The sequence below is a fragment of the Chroicocephalus ridibundus genome, chromosome 2, assembly GCF_963924245.1.
Source record: "Chroicocephalus ridibundus chromosome 2, bChrRid1.1, whole genome shotgun sequence".
Classification (NCBI taxonomy): Eukaryota; Metazoa; Chordata; class Aves; order Charadriiformes; family Laridae; genus Chroicocephalus; species Chroicocephalus ridibundus.
The window spans coordinates 99,179,988-99,203,249 of record NC_086285.1 but is presented as its reverse complement, the minus strand read 5'-3'; the positions used below and the strand labels follow the sequence as shown (position 1 = coordinate 99,203,249).

General features: G+C 40.0%; 1 protein-coding gene across 10 annotated transcripts in view; it reads right to left on the bottom strand.

The window, feature by feature from the left end:
• Window positions 1-23,262, bottom strand: part of LOC134511775 (poly(rC)-binding protein 3-like) — a 538,190-nt gene that overhangs the window by 186,416 nt on the left and 328,512 nt on the right. For all 10 annotated transcript variants that reach the window (XM_063326281.1, XM_063326282.1, XM_063326286.1 and 7 more), the window contains one exon: window positions 2,022-2,122. The gene's annotated coding sequence lies outside the window, so the exon portion shown is untranslated. The remainder of the gene's footprint in view (window positions 1-2,021; window positions 2,123-23,262) is intronic.

Genomic DNA, 23,262 nt, shown 5'->3' with positions numbered 1-23,262 from the left:
GACTGAGCTCTTCAAATCTGTTGCAGACATTTTCTTCAGTGTAGTAATGATTTCTCTGGCCCTCTTCTGACCCTCTCTGTTTTTTCCTCAATACACTTTCTGAAAGCAGGGGCACCAAAACACAGCCTTCTAACATCAGTCTCACTGAAGCCAGACTCATGACCAAGGCAACGACCCCCTTTCTGTGTAATCAGTTTTCTCACTGGAGCTGCTTATCTGATGTGATTCCTGAAATATTTCCCCCAAAGGTTAGGACTCCTTAGAACACAATTCCTATTCCTCTCAATGAAGCTGGTATTCTTCAGCCTTAAATTCAGTATTTCACTTTATATAGATGGACTGAGGTTACTAAGCAACCCAGGTTGTTTGCTATAGCAAGTGGCCTGGACTATTTGTATCATTTGCAGATTTCATTGACAGTTATATTCTGTCAGCTTCCAGGTTGTCTGAAAAATGCTGAAAATGTATGTCTAATCGTGAACCTTGTTGAAACCCACTACAAATACTTTCCTTCAATTACAACTCCTTATGCCAAGTTATTTCTGTGAATGTGCTAGTTTAGCGTACACCCTATTGACATGGTGTAGGGTTAATTTTTTACCAGAACATTGAACAGACTGAAGTAAACTCTAATAATTTGCCTGGGAATATTGCAGAGCCAAGGTATCTGAAAGGTACCGTAAGCAGAGGTGAGGGATTTGGGTTTCAACATTACTTACTAGAAGAGGGAATTGACCCTGTGACTATTATAATACCATACTACAAAATAAAAGGAGATACGACCACCACTACTTCTACCTGTGCTGTGAACCTGCCTATCCCTCTCCTTTGCTTTTGTAACATCTGCCTCAAAATAAAATGTTGTTAATTAAAATTGATTAATCTACCCAAACGCAAACGGAGCCTCTTTCCCACCCTCCACCTCAAAAGGAAACCTTCCCTTTTCTCCATTCAGATTGACTCACTATTTATTATTTATTTCCTGGCTTGATGAAGTGATAAATCAGGTTTGTGCACAGTCCTGACATGCTTAATGCCACAGAGATTGAGCAATTCAATTATTAGGCTTGAATTCATTGTGTCAAACGGCTTCAGCTGCCCTATGGTCTGCTTTTCATGGTAAACAGGACAGCGCTTCAGAACTGCATCTTGGAGACAAATCCAAGAACTGAAGCTCTTGGCTCTAGCCTGTCTTTCCTCTTAGTAAAATCCGAGTGAATGGTCAACTAAGCAGATACGGAAGCTCATATTGTTATACACATCTCTGATACGCTATGGTCCAGGTAGGAGTGAACCATACAGAAGCACAGATAATTAGAAGAGAGATGTCTTTGTAACAAGTGATGAATTCAGACCCTGTGTTACTTTCAGACCTCAAATAAGACTCAAAAGTTTGGCTACATGCTAATAGCCCAAATGCCTGAAAAGCACCAATTTAGATGCGGTGTTAGCAAACTCCTCGTATAAGTCTGAGACTTACACGTCTCAGTTCAACCTTTCAAAGAGTAAGACGAGCAGAGGGACCACAGGAGACTAAATGGGCAAAGGAGGCATACGAAGACCATTTTTGTATCCATGTGAATCCTGGCAAATTTTAGGGTCACATTTGCTACAATGAGTAACCTCTGGAGGCTCCTGAGAAGAAAAAGAAGAGCCCAACTGCAAATAGATAAGCATTTCCTGACCCTGATGCCACACAACTCTAGTGACAGGAAAGAATCTTTAGCCATTTAACATTTTAACAGGAAAAAGTCTCAAAAAATCCAGACATACAACCACAGTCCCACTGGCATTACAAGTTGGAATTATCAGGTGAGCCAGTACTTCATCTCAATTATATCTGTACTATTGATTGGTTTCATTCTATCTGGGAAAGATTAAGATCACTTTCATACTATTCAATTTGCATTCACATTCACTTGGCCCAGAAAATGAATACAGTAGTCCATATAACAAATACAAGGATAAAATACAAGTCGGCAGTACAGGGGAGAAAACAAAACTGAGAATGAAAAACTTACTCGTCAGAAGACCAGTGATATTTAAAAAATTACTGTCGTTGGGCAGGTTTTGCAGTCACTCTGCGGTCTCAAGGAAGATACCTAAAGGTGTTGAGTATGCTCTGAAAAGAAGAATAATCAAGGATTTAGTAATTATATCACCTATCAAATTCTAAAACAAAACTTGTCCAAAACAATTTGCTTTCCCATTTTATGTGTTATTCATTCATAAAATATTTATTTTTTACTCTACCACTGAATCTGCAGAGAGTTTATGGGCTTTTACAAGTTGAATTGCTCAGATCAGGCTTCCTAGAGTGCACAGGGAATCAGAACAACGAGAAGAGTAATTATTTAGTTTATTCTCTTGCATACATTTCTCATACCTACATTTCTAAGCTGTTCCAGTTGTGAAAGAACAGTGAAAATGAAAGAGGTCCAGCTCCTAATTCACTGATTAATGAATCAATATGCTGGAGTAAATGTTCCAAAACAGGCACATAAAATCATGTCCCTAAATATCTTTCAAACAATTGACTAGAGTTTGTTGGCTATCTTTTGGACTAGTTCATGTATTTGGCCTCCTTATTTGTGATATAATAGCTGAGGATGTCCCTTTTTACTCACAATGTTATTCTGCATTTCAAGTCCAGCTTTGTCATTTCCAATTGTCCTTAATGGACAGGATAGTTGACTGAGTCAATGAGCCATCTCAGCTCTCTAAATCAAAATGAAACTGAAAGAGTGGGAGATCACCAGTGCTTTCATCTGTGCAGGCTGTGGGGGCAGGGGGTAGAGGAGTTGGAAATGAAGGAGTAAAGCGGAGCCTGAGAAAAAGAAGGAGTAGGGGGAAGGTGTTTAGAGTGTTGTCTTTGTTTCTCACTAGCCTACTCTATTTTTAATTGGCAATAATTAAATTAATTTTACCCAAGTTGCCTGCTTTTTTGACCATGATGGTAATTGCTGAGTCATCTCCTTGTCTTTGTCTCAACCCATAAGATTTTCTATCATATTTTCTCCCCCTGTTCTGCTGAGAAGGGGAAGGGAGAGAGCAGAGAGCAGATGGGTGGGTGCCTGGCTGCTGGCCAAGGTCAACCCACCACAGCTATAAAGTAATTTTCCACCACTGATCTCTCTAAGAGCAGCAGGACTGAGACTGGAATGGGGGGGGGGGGGTGGGGGGGAGGAAAAGCCATACAAAGAAAACTCTGCCTATAATGCATAGGAATAAATAGAATTAGTAAGGAACAGAACTCCATCTCAGAGAAAACTGTGTTAACTGAAAATCTTCATACACCCCTGGCTTCTGTACTGTAGTGCAGCCACAAATTTTAAAACAAGAGCTTATGCTAAAAAACAAAAAGTCAGATGACTCATACTCCATGAAAGAAGAGTGCTGAAAACCTCATTTAAAAAAGATCTCTCCTTGCGATATGATAGCGAGGTCTCTTTGGCCCATTAAGGAATTTTTTACAGTGATCATTGAAATATAACATAGCAACTGTTTTAAAGTCAGAGATGAGACTGATCGACAGTAATATATTTGCAGTAATATACTTATTCTGTCAGCACTTCTTTTAGAAACAACTATTTAAGGTTCTTTCACAGCTAGGTTTTAACAATCCTGAGCTGATTTATTTAATTCCAGATTTCATTAAGCTCCAGAACTCCATCTAAGCAACCATTGTGATAGTAGTAGCAAATTTCAGCTATGAAACAAATTGAAGGGCTATGCATCTCCACCTGATATTGAAGACCATGGGATGAAATCTCCATCAAGTTAGTACAGCAAACTATCATGCATTTGCTTGGATTCCCTTGGTTTTGGTCAGGGTATGCCTTACAGTGGTAAAGTTAGCAAAACCCTCTCAGATAAAACTCATCGAATGAACTCTTTCCTGAATGAGTTTCTTGTTAGAATTAATGTTGTGTTAAAATAACCAACAACTCACTAAAAATATGGGGTCCATGGGAAATATTCACACTGCCTCACATACTTGTGAGAAATCCCTGGTATAACAAAACCTAGAACAATATAAATTGCCAATAGAACTGATCGAATGTTAAATTCTACCAACAATCTTCCTGTTTACAGCCTAAAACACTCTTGTAATTTAGCTGTGTTTTCATGGCTAAATAGCTGAGGTCTCATGCCTGTACCCTGGGAAGTCTATAAACACACAGTGAAATTAACTGCTAGTTGGGAAAGAGAGCTTGGAAACAGCTTTATGAAAATGTCACCGAAATCCTCATCAACTGTCAAAAAAAGAAAATGGTATTATTAGGAAATAGTAGGAAAAGAACAGAAAACAGCAGAAGAAAACACAATAATGCTGCCATAAAAATCCATTGCCCACCTAACATTTTGAATATTGAATACAGTCATCTCATCTCAAAAACAAGAGGATAGCAACAGAAAGATAGAGAAAAGGGTGACAGGATGATCAAAGGCATGTAATGGCTTCTGTACTAGGAGAAAAAAAAAGATGGCTTTAGGATTTTCGTATTGGAAGAGGGACAAATGAGGGAAGGACTGTGACAGAGCCCCAGAAAATCGTGAACAGTACTGCGAAAGTGAATAAAGAATGCTTTTTCACTGTATTTCATAGCACAGTCCCAATAAAATGAGCAGTTAGTAAGTTCAAAACATGAAACCCAAGAAAGGATGCACTCCACAAAGATCATAATTAAATGGCAGAACTCATTGCCACAGGTTGCGGTGGATGTCACATACATGTGTGGGCTTCAAAAAGAAGCGATTCATTTTGGTGATAAAAGAAACATTGACCAGTCTGTATTTTACACAAAGATGCATAATATAAGCCTTCAGCTTAAGAAGCATTATGGAGTGCTGTGGGATGATACTAAGGGAAGTTATCCTTTAGTCTGTTTTAAATGCAGCTGTCAATGTCCTCATTAATTTTGCTCTTTTATTGTATTCTTGGTGATCCCCTGTAACACGCAGATGTTAGAGAGCGTACCGTGCCTCTGGCTGGTGTGCAAGGAGGTTTTTGAGGGCAGAAAACTTCCTAGTTTCCCCAGTCCCCTTGTGCAACTTCACATCCTAGGGTAATTAGAATAAAGAGTTTTATTTTTGGAGACCTTACAAGACCATCCAAAGTTTTGGTAATAAAAAATGAATATAATGATAATTATAATAATACCCTGTACAGACCTGTGATAAACTTTTAGTGTTTTGGTACCTTAGATAAATGAATAAATAAGGATGGCTATACTAGGTCAGACAGAAGATCTACCTAAACCAGTATCCCAGCTACAACAGTGGCCAATATACAAAGTTAGCTTTGGCTAGCATGAGATATCCAGCTTTCAGGATATTATATATCCTAGAATGCAAACCTTTTTCATGATGAACGGACATGGAGTAACCACTATGAAAACAAAAGTTCTGGAGGAAAGTCCTCCTCAGGCCCAAATCCCGGTTCTCTTCCCAACAATTGGGATCACACCAAGCTATGTCCCATCCCTCCTCTCACATGCTGGTTTTTGCTGAAAAATAACATGGGCAGGTAGCAGGAATGAACCAACCTTGATAGCAAACAAGATTGGTGATCTGGGCAACCAAGACTCTGGGCACATGACGGCTTAGGTGCCACTTGCACACCCAGGGATCTAGTCAGCCAAAGCTAGTCAGAACATTTTCATCATAGTGTTACAAAAGCATTTCCTGAACATAGCCTCTTATCTCATAGGAAGCATCAGCCATCCTGTGGTGGAACTGGCAAGCCCTTCACTTGTAACACGACAGTGAGCAGGGTAAAGTCTTTTATGGAACTGCATCAGATGAACACAGGATGGATAAAAGCTGAAGCAACCTTGCTTATTCACTAAAAATAATTTTATTTTATCACTATAATAAACAGAAAGTGACAATTACACATATTGTATGTCTATGCATTTGCCTGGAAAAATCTCTTTATTCCTTCATCATGAGTTAGATTAAACAGTTAAGATGAAGGTCACTAACTACACAAGAAAGGCTGTTTTCTTCTTTTTTGAGGGGGGAAAAGGCCATACCATCGCTTATTTCCATAAAATAAGAGTTTTGTCTATCAATCCCTTTAATCTTCAGTAGCAGTTGGATGCCAAACCTGAGGCTCCTTAGAAAACCCTAGCCTAATGCCTGCCCGAGTCAGCTGCACTATTTGAACTTAAAATAGTATGTAAGCCCCCCTGCAGATATGTTTATATCAATCTGAAATCACATATTTGGACTAAATTTAAGCCAATTCCTAAGAGTCTTGCCAAAAAAAGGGAAACTAGGCCGAAGAGATATTGCAGAGAAAGCTACTTCTAACTACCCACATTGGAACAGTGACTACTCTTGAAATTCATACTCTATACAGAGAAACAGCAGCCATTCAAAACTGTTGGGAAACAAACGAGGTTTGCATCAAAATAAGTGTGTCAGCATAACTTTCTTCAACAGTTTACCTAAATTAACGTGAACTCTCTATTCTGGCCAAGCTAAAAGACGCTCTTATGAAGGCGTATCAACTCAATAAGGGTTACCTTTCAGGTAATCTTCGGTCAGAAGAACATGCCACACAGAAGCAAACTGCCACAAGCCCCAGGATCTTATTCATTTACGCTGGTATTTCAGCTAGCGGAGTTGTGTTGGTCTAGGGGCAAGGTATCCAAGTCCCTGACCGGCCGACAAATTCCCTAGTAAAAATCTGTGGTTTTTTTTTTTTTCTAGGCAACAGGAAACAACAAAAACCTTTCCAGGCCAATTTTACTACCCTGGCATGAGGTGGGAGTGCTGGTGTGGCTGGAGCCCAGCCCGAGGAATGCTTTGCTTGTGGAACACAGTACATCTTTATTTCTGAGTCGATTAAGAAAGCTCTCCTGCTGCGGGTGTGACCACGATAGACCACGCTGGCTCAATCACTTTTATAGCAGTTTACTGCTTTGTCTCCCAGAGTGCATATGAAGAATTAAACATTGCAGTGTAGAAAAGATCCCGAGTGAACTGGAAGCCCTGTGGAGGCAATGAAGCAACTCAAGGTCACCCCCAAACTACGACTTAGTCTACTGGACATGCTAGTTTCCCCCATGTTAGTCTCACCCATCCATCTACACTTAACCTTAGCAAAAAAAGCAGCTTTTTGTTGTAGTTTGTAGCAGGCATAAAAATGATACTAACTATAGTATGCCTTCAGGGCTTCGCCCTCTGGTATGAGAATGACATTAAACCTTCTACTAGCCCAGCAGCACTGCAATAAACACACCTCAGATAACACTGGTATGCCAACAACTCCATGTATAGTCCTGACCTTATTTTTTGATGGGAAACATGAGTAATCAAAGAAATAATGAAATTAATAGGAATAAATGAAATAGTAAAAATGTATATATATTTTTTTGGTAGCTTAATCCTTTGCATTGGGTGTAGGTCTCAAAGTGTTGGCAGTGGCGGGGCTGCAAGTGTGGCCTCTGTGAGGAGCCAAGCTGGTGGCACCTCTGGGAAACATATTAAAGAAAGGACAGAGAATGCCACACAGGCAGAGGAGGAGGGAGAAAAGATGAGTGAGAAACAAAAGAGGGAGCACCAAGGTCCAAGAAGGAGGATGTGCTCCAGGCACTGGAGCAGATAACCCCAGTGGTCCATGGAGAACCCCACGCCACAGCAGGCAGATATTTCCTGAAGGACTGTGGCCCATGGGAGAGAGCCCAGGCTGGAGCAGGGGAGAAGAGTGAGAGGAAAGGAGCAGCAGGGCGAAGCCACTTTGTGCTGACCATAAACCTCATCACCCCTACACCACTGTGGGGAGGGAGAGGAGGTGGGAGTGAAAGAAAGCAGTTGAGGCTGGAAAAGGGGGGAGGAAAAGTGTTGTTTTAATGTTTGTCTTCCTGTTTCTCACTGCCTGAACCTATTTCAGTTGGCAGTAAATGAAATTAATTTTCCCTAAATTGAGTCTGTTTTGCATATGACAGTAACTGGCAAGTGATCTCCTTGTCTTTATCTTGACCCATGAGCTTTTTCACCTATTTTGTCCCCTGTCCTTCTGAGGAGGGGGATTGAGAGAGCAGCTGGGTGGGTGCCTAGCCACTGGCCAAGGTCAACCCACTGCATCCTTGGAGCGGGCAACAGGTTTTTGCTTCTTTGCTTTCAGTGAAAGTGTCCATACTGGGTTTGTTGCATCTCAATTATATACTTGAATTCCATACTTTCAGTTAACTTAATCTGAACTGCTCTGGGCAATCCTTATATAGACAAGCAAAGATTCTGTTCTCAGGGAGTGTGAGGCTGCAACCCTACTTTCCTATTACATCCATTGTAGCTAGTTTGTAAATGCATTACCCAACACTATTTCCCACTTGCAAATTGTTAATGAGCAGATTTCTGCCAATGCATTTGTTAATTATGAACTGAATTATTTGGACAAAGCATTTTTAGCGTGCGGGCTGTTTGTCAGCTGTTTGCTATTGGCTATGCATTGTTAATAATTGTTTTGACTTCTGCCTTATGTGTCTTATGGTGCAGGAAGAAAGATATTGTTCGTGAATGGCCACCTCATAGTAACAATAATGTTTCTGCTTACTGAACAGATAAAAACAACTATTCCAGGTAAATATGGAGTGACTGAATAACAAACAGCAAATAGCTACCATGCTAGTGTGCACCTGGATACTGTTGTTTGCATGAGAGTACGAAATATTCACCAAAGAGCTTCCTCGCATACGTAAGTAAATATTTCTCAGTTCTTCATGAAAGGAATTGAAATGTCATCAAACTAAATAGCTGCTTGGATCTAACAGATGTTTTTGTCAAATGTTATAGCAGTGGTGAAGCAGTTTAATCTATTAGAAAACAAGTTTGCTGTGACCAATGTGTAATCTGTAATGCAAAGGTTGCCATATTACTGAAAGAGTTTTGAGTGAAAGAGCTACAGGGGCAAACAAATAGAATTATTATATTTGCTGTAAGTTTGGGCAACCACCTGGAATGATTTCATTTGCTTTAAGCTTGGTCAACCCAAGTGCATTCTTTTTTCTGATTTTCCTTAAAACCTCTGTGCCACCTGAAAATATCACATCTGGTAGGGTCAATGCTTTTTCTTTGCCCTTTCCGTACCACAGACAGAACATTTTTTAAGTCCCAAAGGCCTTTGACATTGCATTACAATGGATCAGCCACCTCTAATATGCGAAAAAGAAAAAAAGCAGACTACCCAAGAGAGGGGAAGTAGTCAATCTGCCCTGAGGCTTCCCTATTGTTATTTCATTTAGAGAGACAGGCAATACCACAGTATCTGTGACAAGAGAGGAAAAGATTTCAAGTCCCCCCAGCTGTCTCCTCCTTAATTTGATAATGATTGTTCAGTTGGTCCCAACCGTCCATAAACCAGTGAGATTTTTCATGGCTGCTGTGCTAGAGAAATCTCCTGCCTGCTTGTGATGTGCAGTTCTTCTACTTTGAGCAATACTCCAAAATCAGTAAGCACACGAGTAATCGTAGGCACCAGACACCGTGCTACCTCACCCAGGAGCAAGCTGGTTTTTTTACTGAAGACTATCCTGGTGCGTCAGGAAGCAAGGTTCGTGTTTAAACTTTTCTAACTGCCTCAGCTTAGTTTCATAAGGACACGTGCAACTCAAAGATACAGTGAAAAACATGACACAGTTCAGTAAGCATTGCTCGGGGGAGGATGGACAAAAAAAGAGTGTGGTGCTCAGCATAGCCTCCTTGTTTGATGAGTTTGGACTGACAGCTAGGGAAATCTGTGCAGATAACAAAAGAATAAGGGTTGTTTCACTGACACACTCTGTAGGAGATGACCTCTTGTCCATGCAGTAGTCACTGATCAGTAGCAGCTATGAACAGGGAATCTCTGAGAGACCGTGTCTAGTTAATACTCCATCTCAACTTAGAAAATACCAGCATGTTTAATGTGCTATATTGCTCAGTAGAAATTTTAAGCACTTCCAGAGTTATCATTCTCTTCTGCAGTAGGTATCAAAATCCTTTACTAGTTGAGAAGTGGTATTTTACAGACAAAGAGTCTGTACAAAGAGTCTGAGCCACCTGCTTCAGGCCTTGCAATGAAAGTGTCAGAGCTAGAAATAAAATTTCGTGTCAGCTCTCCTAGGTGCTATGCAAGTTCCATCACTGCAAACAGACTTACAGAGATGACATGTCTCTAACAGGTAAGGGCAGGGAAATGACATAACTTGTCCCGTGTGCCCGTAGGTGAGGCTTACTTGACCTTCATGGTATTGCGTTATCTGCTAAACTGCTCTGCCTCTGGAATTAGCTAAGGCTAATAAAATGGTGACGCTACCAGAAGGCAACTGAGAAGAAAAGCCTCACTGTGAATTGCTGAAAGTTATTGCTTCCATCACAGAAATGATACCCATTAAAGTAGCACTCTCCAGCAAAGAGAAACAGAACAATCATAACGCAAACATGACAATTTGCCCAGAGAACTAACTGTACAGGAGATATAAGTATACTGGGAAGAAAAAATGTTAACATAGTATGAATTTAATCAACTATTTTTATTCTAGATCTAGAATGAATGGATAGATACCATATTACAAGAGTCTGTGAGCACAATACCATTTCACTTATATATGAAATCAATGGCCTTACATTAGAAAAGAATCTCATTCAGGGACATCCTTGAAACCATTCACATGATTAAGATGAGCAAGATTTCACTTACTATGGTCAGCTGACATCCCTGATTCATATCACACATTACCAATTATACTGTTATGTTATCCTCACTCAGCACTGCAATACTTAAAATGCCATTTCATCCATTCAAGCATCAATACTGATCTCTGGCTACATTAAGTATTTCCAGTTAAACAGTGTGAAAAATCCCACCTTTTCAGCTACAGTTTTAGTTAAATAACTCAGCTGAAAACTACAAGAATAATTCTTATTCAATTTCCTGATTCCACATATGGGAATGATTGGCAGTAATCTGCTTCAGTCAAACTGTGATCTCCCATAGTTTTCCAACAAGATATAAATGGAAACAAATAATTTTGATCAATCTACAGCTTATACACACAATAAATAGCATATCACAATCAGTAAGCAAATCTGTAAGGGTACAGTTTATAGCAGCAGGTCATTTTGCTTGTACTGCAATTTAGATTTCAGTTTTCTCGTATCCGCTTAGCAATTTTACCTGCTCTGTTTCGCAGAACACTGTGGTGTATCCTATTGTTGTAGGCAATTTGGCCAGGCAGAAGCAGAGTGATGTTTCCATAATTTAACTTGCATGCGGAAGTCCACCTTACCCTAAGTGTGACCTCCCACAGAATATGTGATGCAGAATCCCACCTGGTTTGTAAGTCCCTGACTGCAAGCCTAAACTACTCCCTTCCCACCTGTATCCCACCTTTCAACAGAGAAGCTGTTTGGTGTTAGTGTAGAAAAATGGGACTCCTCTCAGAAATTATCCTTTCCTCACCTTCCATGGCTGTCTCTATCTCCTCTAAAGATAAAACAGAGAAAAAAGAAAAGGTGATAGACAGAAAAATGGCTCTACGGAAAAGAAAGAAGGTCAGAGACAGCAAACTGTGGAATTACTGCTGGCCAACTTCTGCTGTCCAGCTCCAGGGCAGATTTTTCTGTAAGGTAAGGAAGCACAATCTATTCTATCAGCCAGGTCACCACCAAAATTACTGAATAGGTGGAGGAATTGAAAGGTTGCATACGGGAAAGGGCTCAGGTGATGATTTCAAGCTTAGGCACTCCCGGGAATATATGCAAGATAAGCAGGGTTTTGGCAGAGTTCAGAAAGTCTAAAAATTGCCTTGGGGGCTGAGCCGAGGGGCTAGCGGTATAGGTAATTGGTGGGTCAGGGGTTGAAGGACAACCCAACCCCCAGTGCAGATACTGGACAGTGACCTGCACAAGGCACAAGAACCAGGAAACACCATGCCTTGGTGCAGCATAAACCCGCTGTTTCTCACTGCTGCTGTCCTTCAGGAGAGCAGTGTGCTGATGCAGGCAGAAGGTTAAGCCCACAGATCTAATATTTCTTTGTCCCTTTAGCTGTGCAGTTTGCATAAACTGAAGTTAGTAGGATGTTGCTTATGTCTAGCAGGCACAGTAATAGTTTACTTGCACTTTCTTCTACTTCTCAAGGAGGGACAATAAGGCCTAAGGGAAATATGACACTTTCTGCACCAATCTGCCACCATTACATCTGACATCTTTGTACTTAGAGCTGCAATAGCATCACAGTCTATGGATTGAGACAGATGCTGAATTTTTTTATGAGTTCCCATTGCAGTATAAGTGAAAACTCTTCTGAAACATAAAAGTTTTTTGAATCACTACAGTATTTATAATGAAAAGAGAAGTAAGTCATTATAAATATTTAAGTGTCTTAAATAAAGATTAATTAAGAACTAGGCAGGAAGCTGTCTTTTCTTTTTAAGCAATAAATTTTTAATTGCAAAGTATGCTTTAGTAACAAATTAGTGCTTAGTGGAGATATAAAAGGAGAAATCTGAAGGTCAGAGAAAATTATCAGATACCTGCATATGTGTCTGGCTCATAGAACACTGTACTATTCTTCAGCAACTATTGCAAAAATATTAAAAGATATTAATTTGAATAAAATGTTAAGTTTTGTTAAAGTATTCACAACCCTTTTTATTTGCATGAGTTCATGCTCGTATGCAAGAATATCCCTTAAAAGAATACAAATTGCAAATACCTACTTCTAAAACATTTTCTGTGACCAACATGCCATTGATTAGGAAAGTAGGGGACAAAGAGAAAGATGCCACTTGGAAGAGATGAGAACATCTAATTTTAACTACATGGAGCCTAACCACATCTATGGAGCATGAACATAAGCAAAGAGCTTCACTTTTTCAGTAATCAGGTAATAAATAATATCATTAGCTGTCCTGAAGATAGCTGCAGGCATTCCATGTGCAATATCATGGCCTATTTTAAAACGTTCTCTCTCTGTCTGAAAAGAAAGGTAATTCTTCTCTGGTCTTTTAAAATAAGTAGAAACCAGAAAGGTACCATGAGTTCAATTATTCTCAGCTACTCAGAGAACCTGGAAAAACTGGCTTTGGAATGCATGTGCAAGGCACACTTTGGTTTTGTTTTCACATAGTGCCTTGGTTTGTTTTGTTGACTCACACTTCCCCTGCTAAGGAAGCTTATTTAGTTGTGCAACTGCACACGTAGAGTTTTACGTGTAAGTTAGGATATATATGTGAACCATCCAGGTTCACAATGCTCAATTTTGAATATTGCGTACTAAGCTGAAGAAGTAGCATTTTAAGTCAATTCCCGCAATATTAGTGGCATAGAGGCAATTCTGAAATGCAGCTTTATAATTGGATGAACAAAACTGAAAGAAAAAAACCAAAATGCAAGAAGAGTCTTACCTGAACATAAACCTAGCTCTTCATACAAAAACCATGGATCAAGCTGAAACCATGCAGCCTCCCTTCATATGAGTGTGGCCTCCCAGCATGCATAGGAAAAGTCTCTATCTTATGTTCTTGCTTGCCATTTGCACATTCAGAGCTAAGAACATTAAGAACATAAGAATGATAAAAATAAAGGGCCAGAGAAAACATCAGAGTTTCCCCGAGTTATTCTCTTGGTGGGATGTTCAACAGAAAGGAGGGTCCTCATTTTTTTCTCCTACTGTTTGAATTTTCTAGATGCAACCTTCCAAACTTATCTCAGGCCAGATGCAGTAGGACATTGCTATGACTTTTGTGTACTGACTAGCCTCCGCCCCGCAATACTTTATTCTATGTTTACAGTGGAGCTTTGCATGCTTTCCTCCTAGCCACTTGCTGGCAAGCTGAAACTGAGAAATGAAGACAAAGCGAGGGTTTTGCTTTTGGCAACTTTTCAGAGTCTCACTTGAAATGGAAGTGTTTTATTATTTTGTCTTGGGAATGAAGTTCCTAACCGAAAACACACTAATAGCAGAGAGTGTATCTTCTTTCTTTGGTATTAGCATAGTAGATAACACTAGAGTTAGTATAAACTGTTAGGCTCCCGCACTGTAATTGTACCAGCTTCTCCTTTCCTGGTGCTCAAGCACTGGTACTTCTTACGCTAATAATAGAGCATTAGGAATATCCTCTATGCCCTACTGTCCCATGGCAGAGGCAGGAACGAACCTCCTTCTCCGCAAACTTAAAAAAAAATTCCTGGTGAATCATAAAGCAGAGAGTATTGAAGTGAGAGAGAGAAAACTGGAAAAAGTGGGCAGTTAAATACAAGAGATTTTGAACTTCATGGTCAAGACGTATCTGGACACACTATGTCACAACCTCAATTGGTATAAATAACCTGAAGACCATTAAGCTCAAAGCTACATTGGTTCTCCCCTTGCTAGTAATGTAGCACAAGTCAAAAAGAATCCAGAGCTGGGCTTCCACCTTGCCAAGCTTTGGTGGTCTTTTATAAAACAAGTTGAAAAAACAACTATGAGGGGGGTTACTAGCATTTTACAAGCTGTCCACTTAGAGAACCTGAGCAACTCAACTGGCGCATAGCCTAGGAGCTGCTCTGCTCTGCCATTCCACAGGGTGGCCTGTGTACGCTGGCAGGACAGCCTGGGGTAGCCTCCACAGCATCTCCCCAGTTGTACATACATTGGGGATCAGATGATGCCTTCAGCCTCCCCAGTATTTACTGAAGCAGCTTTCTGAACACCAAGGGACACTCCTCTCTGAGGAAGGTATAAAATCTTCTAAAGATTTCTAAGCATTAAAAAGAAACATGGGGAAATAAGAATAGTTTTTCAACAATTTTGAGCACTGATTTTCCTGGCGAGTATATTGAGGTATAGGCTACATTCTCAAATGCTGCTTCAGCTGTAATGATCCTTCCTTCAAAACCTGTCAATTTAAAATGTTCATGTTCTGTGATAAGGACTCTCTCTCACCTCTCACTGTCTATAAATTTGCTTATGTACAGCATAGGCCATAGTCTTGGTTGGACCACTAAGAAACAAATCCAAGTGAATTTGACATCATCTGTAAGACGGGGCTCTATTTTACTGTAATACATTACTTCATTCACTCCAATATATCTTTTCTCTCACAACAAACATTTGAAGAAGCCATGATACCCCTAGCTTTCCTCTATTTTGTAGGTGTAAGATTTTATAGAGATCACATTTTAGGGATGCTTAATACAAAGAGAAATGAATATTAATGATCTTGATCTTTGGATCAAGATATTTATTGATTATAGTAGGAGCGTCATCTGTTTAGTTTTGCTAGATTTGCAAAATCAAGAAAGAATGATCAGAAATGCATCTATACCGAGCCAGATTCAGGAATAAGCACCACTGCTGGCAAAAAAACCCCACAGTGCCTCTTAATGTTATTCACAAAGGTTGTTTTAGTTGCCTAATACAGTGATTTAATACCAACATGACTCATAGAATCATAGAATCTTCATGGTTGGAAGGGACCTTTGAGATCATCGAGTCCAACCATACACACACAACTCCCCCACCCCCAATCTCTGCCACTAGAGCATGCCCTGAAGTGCCACATCTAGACGTTTCTTAAATACCTCTAGGGATGGTGACTCAACCACCTCCCTGGGCAGGCTGTTCCAGTGCCTGGCCACTCTTTCAGTAAAGTAATTCTTTACTCCATTTATTTCAAAAGAGCTATAAACACTGGGCTTACCTCTCCACTGAGGAACACGTTTTCTACTGAAGATTCCCCAGTGGAGCCCATAATTACGTGGTGCCATGCCAGTCCAGCTGAGTGCAGCATCAGGACCTGCACATGTTTTGACGCCCAGAGCCACGGTCCTCCACTCGCCCACACAACTCCTAGTCACTAACTGACGTTTCCAGAGATTTCAACTAACGATCAAATCTGGCTGTCAGAAATCAAAAGACAGAGGTTCTTTTCCACACACAGCACAAATGAAACAAGCACGTCCCTTATCATTGATCTTTTTCTATCATTCGAGCAATGAATGTGTTGAAGCACTGCTGTAAAAAGGGAGGGTATACTACTGCTGTGCATCAAGAGCAAAACAAATAAGACAAGACAGTAAAAAAATATGCTTTCTTGCTGAAACAGACCAAATCACAGCATGGAACTTTATTACAGAATCTGACAGCAAAGCACTAATTTGCTTCTTTGAATGATGCAGATTCAATCAATAAATCTCCAGCTATCAGAGTAAATCCTTCAGGAAGATAAACCAAACCAGATAATCAGAATTCACTCTTATTTCCACAGAACATTTTAAACATTTAACTTTTTCTCTGCTGTACCTTGTTTCTTAAGTATTGAGTCCATACTAAAGCCATGCTTTATTTTCACCATATAAGTGTATCAATGTTCCCATGATCCCATTCCTTACAAAAATACTTTAGTAAATTAAAAAGATAATAAAACTTCAGTGAACCAATGAACCATTTCTGCATAGCTTCAATTCTACCAGATACTTTAGTATGTGTTTTGCTCCCAAAGGTCAAGGCAAAGCTGAATACGTATGCTAAAAACTATGTCAAACTAGGGATTAAAATGTATGTCCTGTATCCACAGAACTACATACTGTGTGGCTTGTGTAGTATACATTTTCTGAGGTCCCTTATTTGAGTGGAAGAGAAATGCAGCAATTCTCTACTCTCTGGTACTCTGACGTTTGCTTGTCAACTGAAGGTGGCTCTAAAACCAAAGTTTGTTATATAATCATAAATTTTAAAAAGGAACACCTGCAGCAAAGAGCTCCTAAGTCTTCTCTCTTTTGAGATTGAACTCATGTCTCATTTTTGGCTTGTTTACCAACACGGTCATTTCCTTAATTTGCTCCCTGTTTTGAATTTTTCTGTTGTCATGACATACTTGCAGATGGTGGTGGAGAAGGAAGACAGAGAAAAGAAGCTTCTGGAAAGGTTGTGGCCAGACCAAATGAAGTAAATACCTGGGAAGACGTGGTTAGTATTTATGATGCTTGGCATAATCTCCATGAGGGAAGTAGAGCACAGCAGAAAGATCTACACTTTTACTGAAGGGCTCCTGTTTCCTATGATTTTCTTTCTTGATGCACAAGATGAAGGCTCACTGAAACTTTGGACTGAGTGGGATCATGGCTTGTAAATCCTTGCATGGGTGAGAACAACAGGAAGAGAAGATGAGAATTTGACTCTTCTTTACTTTCTATTTGAGAAGTTGATAAGATCTTTATGAAGTAAAGCAGAAGAAGGGAAAGAAAGGATGGGAAGGAGGAATAGGCTTTAAGGAAGGAGTCAAGGATGACAGAAGTGTTTTGAGGAGCAGGGTTCAATCAAAGCTAAAAAGCAAACCTGCCTGGGCAAGAGCATAGCAGAACAGAAGGGAGAAACAACACTATGCAGGAAGAAATGTGATCCCAGTAATGGTTTCAGGCCAATATCCACAGGTTATGGATAATTGTACCTAAACCATGATGCCTTATCCACAACATTATATGATTACTGTTAATATGATAAAAGTAGTGTCGCTACAAATAGAGTATAATATATACTACGGAAACTAATTAGAGCAGATAAGGTTAGCAATTTCAAAGCAGATATTTGCGATCTTAATTCACACAGGTTTATCTGCCTCTAAAAGATATTCTTAAGTTTACCTCATCTCCTGACACATCAGGACTCCAAAAGAAATATAAGAAAGCAAGCTATTTTTCAACTGGGAACCCTTCTGGATGCAAAACTCTCACTCTGGTTACAATGTTCATTGGCTTTAGACAGGATTGTATTCAGGAGCACCAAGGCTGGTATCTGGATGACTGTCTTTTGTTTAAGTGTTAAGAGAAGATACCATTACACTATTATATCTCCTGCCCTCCCCTTCTGCCCAGAGAAAAGGGGTGAGGTGGGATAGAGAGGGAAGGCATCGTAGCCTCTGCAAAGGCATATCAGGGGAAAACTGACATGTCCTCATAGGATAGGCGGTAGGTTCAATGTTAAGGGGATAGATACCACTAAGACAAGGAAGTACAAACTAAATTTGAAACACGGCATTCTATCATGCCAGTGAGAAAGAAAGTACACCTCTCACTACTAAGGACAGACTCAGTCAGCCACGTTTTCTGAGGCTCTTACTCTATGGAACACTTTTTGAATCACTGGCTGTGGCTGTTAAGCTGTAAAGTACCTCCATTCAGACAGAAATAAATGAATCTATGCAATATACCTGCAAAGTTAGAAATAGTTAAGTAATAGGCATCAGTTTAAAAAGAAACACTTTTTATTTCAGATGGCGTCAACCACAAACTACTAAATCCTAATTTTTCAAAGAAAAATATTTTAAAGACTTCACATTCTATTAGTCTTAACGATCTCTTAAAACAATTTACTTAGAGAAGTGTCCTCAAACCGGAACAAGAAGGAGCATTTGCATTCATCTAAAGTTTTGAATGGAGCAGACAATGAAATGCTTAAAGGAATGGAAATTCTCTTATATATCCACTTGTCGAATATTCAGTCACACACCTTTGTGCTTTCTCCAGCCCTCTGCTTCATACTTAAGATGAACTTCACACAAGTACTTGAAGTTACCCAATTATCCTCCTTCAAATCCCTTCTCAAAATTCTTATTTTCCACGATGCCTATAAATACAGAATACAGAAAAGGAGATGGAAGGGACAACAGGAAGTCATTTATCCACCTCCCAAGCCAGGATCAAATTATTCCTGAAGACTGCTGCAGTCTCCAGAGAGACAGAGAAGGCCTGCCTGAATCAAAGTGATCTATACCAGCACTTTCGGAACACTCCCTTCTCATCTTTCACACCTTTCCTTTAAGGAAGGAGTCAAGGATGATGTCCTTTACTCCAGTCCACTGTGGAAATGAAAAACACCATTTCCTTGTAATACTAGCCCATTAACAGTGCTGACCATTTACCTCACACAGGTTTCACTGTTACCTTTTATTTCCCTTGCCTGTTTCTTCATCTTTACTTAGGCAGTAAACACCTAATGCTAGTGACCGACCTTTTGCTCTATGTTTACCTAAAATTCAGATCAGGACTTATTTGGTAGTATCTTTACACACATTTATAGTAATAAAACGAGGGAAAACTTAAAAGATTATAGCTGTTAAAAGATGAGAAAACTAGGAATTTCTACTAATTATTTCAGAGAACTGTAAAGGTAATTGATGTGGGTTAAGTGATGATTAGCAGCCAGCTTGGGTTTGCTAAGAATATTGTCAAACCAATCTAATTCCCTTCAACAACATGATAACAGGCTTCTTGGAAGAGAAGTGGTAGCTGCTTAGATTTTGACTCTGTCTCATATAACATTCTTATAAGTAACAGGACTAAACCAGGTCTGAACAAAATGTTCATACAACAGACACAAACATGACTGAATTTATCAGATTAGTCAATGAAGCACTATATTTACTGCAAAATCAAAGGATGGAATAAGAAGGGTTATCCAGGGGTCCCACATTCAGTATCGACCAATATTTTCACTAGCAATGTAGATGACAGAGTAGAAAGTGTGCTTGCCAAGATTGCAGATCACAGCATACTATGAAGGACTGCAAGGACATTGAAAAATAAGATAGCAACCAAAAAGAATGCCAATAAATTAGAGAAGTGATTTGGAAATAAACAAACAAACAAAAAAGAGAGTTACTCAGTATGGAAAAGAGCGAGTTACGCCATTCTTAGGCAGGAAAAATCAACTGCAGAGGTATGGCATGGTGAGAGTTTTAAGCGAGTTATATGTATGAAAATAAAGTTTGTTTTGTACTTATAATTGGGGTGTAGGTGGGTATCAGGGCTGTGGTTTATGCACACCCAGTGCACTTCACTCATTCTTTAGTTCAGGAACCTATATAGATGAGAGAAAGTACTGGTTTGAGACCAGGGAACAGCCTGAAACTAGGTGATGGCTTGATCACTCACAGTCAAGTGTTTAACTGATCTAACAAGAGCCCTCCTGGTGGGAACTTGCATCAGTTCTGGAAATTACTCTCCCCTTCCAGATCATGCTGTGTCTAGTCGAATTTGTATAGCCGGATGTGTTATTACTCTGGGTGGAGCGTCCCAAAGACTGCTCACAGTGGTTCCTGCTGCCGAATTTTACATAGATAAGTAATTTGTAAGTAGTCAATACAATTTATTCCTGCAGATGGTCATGTAGGACAGTCTTTTATGTATAGTTGAGATATTTAAGACATGACGTGTTTTATATAATGAGTGAGAAAAAGTTCAAGGGTTTTGCCCCGTGCAGCCGAAGATAACGCTGCAAGTACCCTTGCAATGGAGACTGCTGTCACCTCCAGACAGAGACCAGCCATCCTGTTCAGACTTGTTCCCTTCTGTGTATGTTACCTTATGCCAAGGTCCACACAAATCATTTTTTCTTTTCACAAATACTCTGTCTGTGCAACAACAGGATGGAAAAGAAGTGTCTGTGCAACCGTCCTGTGGAAAAAGGATTTAAGAATCATAGAGGATTGCTGTGTGAGTTTCACTCTGCTATAAGAAAGGAAAATACTGCCCAGGCATACCTAACAGAAGGACAGCCTGCAAGAGGAATGAAGCGATCCCAATACAAGAAGACCCAAATGAGGGTCTCAGACTGAATCTGTTCTTCATGTCCACAGTGGGCAGGATAGACGTAGACCACAGCAAGGAAGTTTCAGGTTAGAAACAAGGAAAAAATTTCTTTGAGGGAAAGATCCCAAAGCAGACTGCCTAGAGTTCTGGTGACAGCATTTCTATTGCTGCCTAAACTGTTCCTTAAAGGTTTCAAACGTCTGTTAAAGACAAGCCTACCACAGGAGGAGGAAATTGTCTAGATGGCTTTTTGTGGTCCTTTTTAGGTCTACGTCTCTAACATACTGTAGCAAGTGAAGGAAAAACTTTTTATTTGATACAATTAGTCCTGAAGTGTCTGAAGTGGAGAAATACAGAACAGTGGAGTAGTCTATTAGAAATGTCACCAAATAATCTGCAACAACCATGTGCTGCCTTAAACCGGTGAAAATCTCTGTGCAGTTTTGTCCCCAATGAATCTCATGATACGCAAAATAAAAGAAGTTAAAACAGCTGTTTCTATGTTACTAGTAGATCCTATAAGACCATTAAGTTCACTGTGACTGAAGTATGCTGTAATAGGAGCTTTAATACCTCGAGCCTTCATCTAACTAAATAGGCATTTTTACTCCTTAGACACATTAGTAGATGAATAACCAATCTCATAAAAGGGTAATGAATTAATAACTTGTTTCAGTCCCCAGAGGTAACACCCAGTCTAGATACCATACTTTTCTACTGAAGGAGTGCCTGTTTCAAGGACAAGCTTATGAATTTCCTGTGGTGTGAATCAGTACCATCCCCATGGGCTTACCTTTACTTGGGTCTACTTGCAGCAGGAAACCCCCTTTTGTTTAAACTGAGAGAGCTGCCAAATGTCGTGCCTCATACAACACTCAGACACTTGGCAGCAATGACGGTGACTCCTGCAGCCTGACCACACAGAGGGAGCTGTGAGAAATGTCTTACAGTGTGGCCTCCAGCCTGACAGCAGGAACCTGTCTCTAGCCTGTCCTCTTGCCTCCAGCTCACCTGAGCTGCCAACAAGGGGGTACATTGTACCAGCAGAGACGTGGGCCAAAGCCGACTCCTTTAGCTCCTTTCCCAAAGGGGGGACAGGGACAAGGGAAAAAAAAAGCTGCTTTGTGGAGAATAGTTTGTCAGCAGAGAAGACGACAGACAGGCACATTGTTCCCCACTCCCAGGAAGGCTACAGCAAAACTGAAGGTGAAATCCCACCTTTAAATATATCATTTAATCAACTCATCCTGCTTGCCAGTGACACAGTAGTCGCTGTCATTAATGGAGACAGAGGAACTCTGTCTTGAGTGCCTCTGCATGAGACACCCTGTGAAGGTGAAGGTCCAGATAAGATCTGTGAAGAATATGCTGGTGCCTATGGGGCCATAAACTTACTGCTCTTTCTGCCTGAGAAAGCCTATGGCCCTGGAAATGCTGGCTGCACAGCCTGAGTCTTAGAAACCACCTCATACCACTGTAAACTCTCTCCCCTCGAAAATCAGTCCCTCTTGAGCTCTTCCTTACCCATCGGTTTACTGTAAGAAGATTCAGCACCACGTCTGGCAACATGTTCCCTTCCGCCTGCACCACACATTTCATTATGTCCAGTATCTCCCTCCTTCGGACTTCTCTAGGCTCACGTGAACACCATTTAAATTCCTTCCCAGAGATAAGCATCGGCCTTTCCCACACTGTTTGGAGGAATATAGCAAGCAGCTTACCTTTTTAAACACAGATTCAGCTACTGCATTCTTATTGAATAATTATCACCAAAAGATATATGTGACTTGTAGAAAGCTACATGAGAAAAATTAAGTGAATCTTGTGAGACTCCAAAAATTTTGAATGGCTTTGTCCTCATTTGCTCTTAAGAAGTGACTTTTATTAGCAAGTACACATACAATCCCTCACCCACTCAAAAAAAAAAAAATCCCCGAAGAGTGATAAATAAACTATGTATTAAGATTTAACATGTGTAACTGTCGGGTTTTGGGAAAAATGACAGCATTTAATAAAGGGAAAGAGAACTACATCTTCAGCAACTGTAATCACAAATTAATTAGTTCTGATATAACCTCAGAAACATTTTAATAACAGTCTTTCTAATTTATTTATGTCTTAAATGCTTCTGCAGATGAGAAACATTACACCTAAGACAGCACAATATAAAATAGCACCTATCAGCTGCTGCGTTATCTGTGGCGGTGTCCACCCACTTTATTGAGGAAAATTACAAACAAACCTCTGCGAGAAGGAAGGTGCTGTGTGTGGGTATTGACACAGAGCCTGATGGAGTCAGAGGACTAACGTGCTTTAATGGCACATGAGAGACTGAATGCTTGGAAACAGAGATCACATTGGGGGAGGAAAGATTGCTTCTTTTTTGCTGTATTTTGCTTTTTTAAATTCATGATCCTTCTGTATTTTTCTCTAAGTCAAAGAAAATCAGTTTCCTGATGCAGGATTTTTCAGGAAAAAATTCTGTGCTGTGCTGACCATTCCCCTGCTGATCCATGTCACTCACTAGTCCTCATTTTTCGGAGCTCGGCATCAACATCAGGCTCAAATTTGGCACAGTCACATTCCTATCAATCAATCTTTTCTCCTTAGGAGAAAAATACATTTTTCTCTAGTATAACTGCTACCTACGTTGGTTCTTCTTATTACAGGCAGATGACAAAACACAGCAGCTGA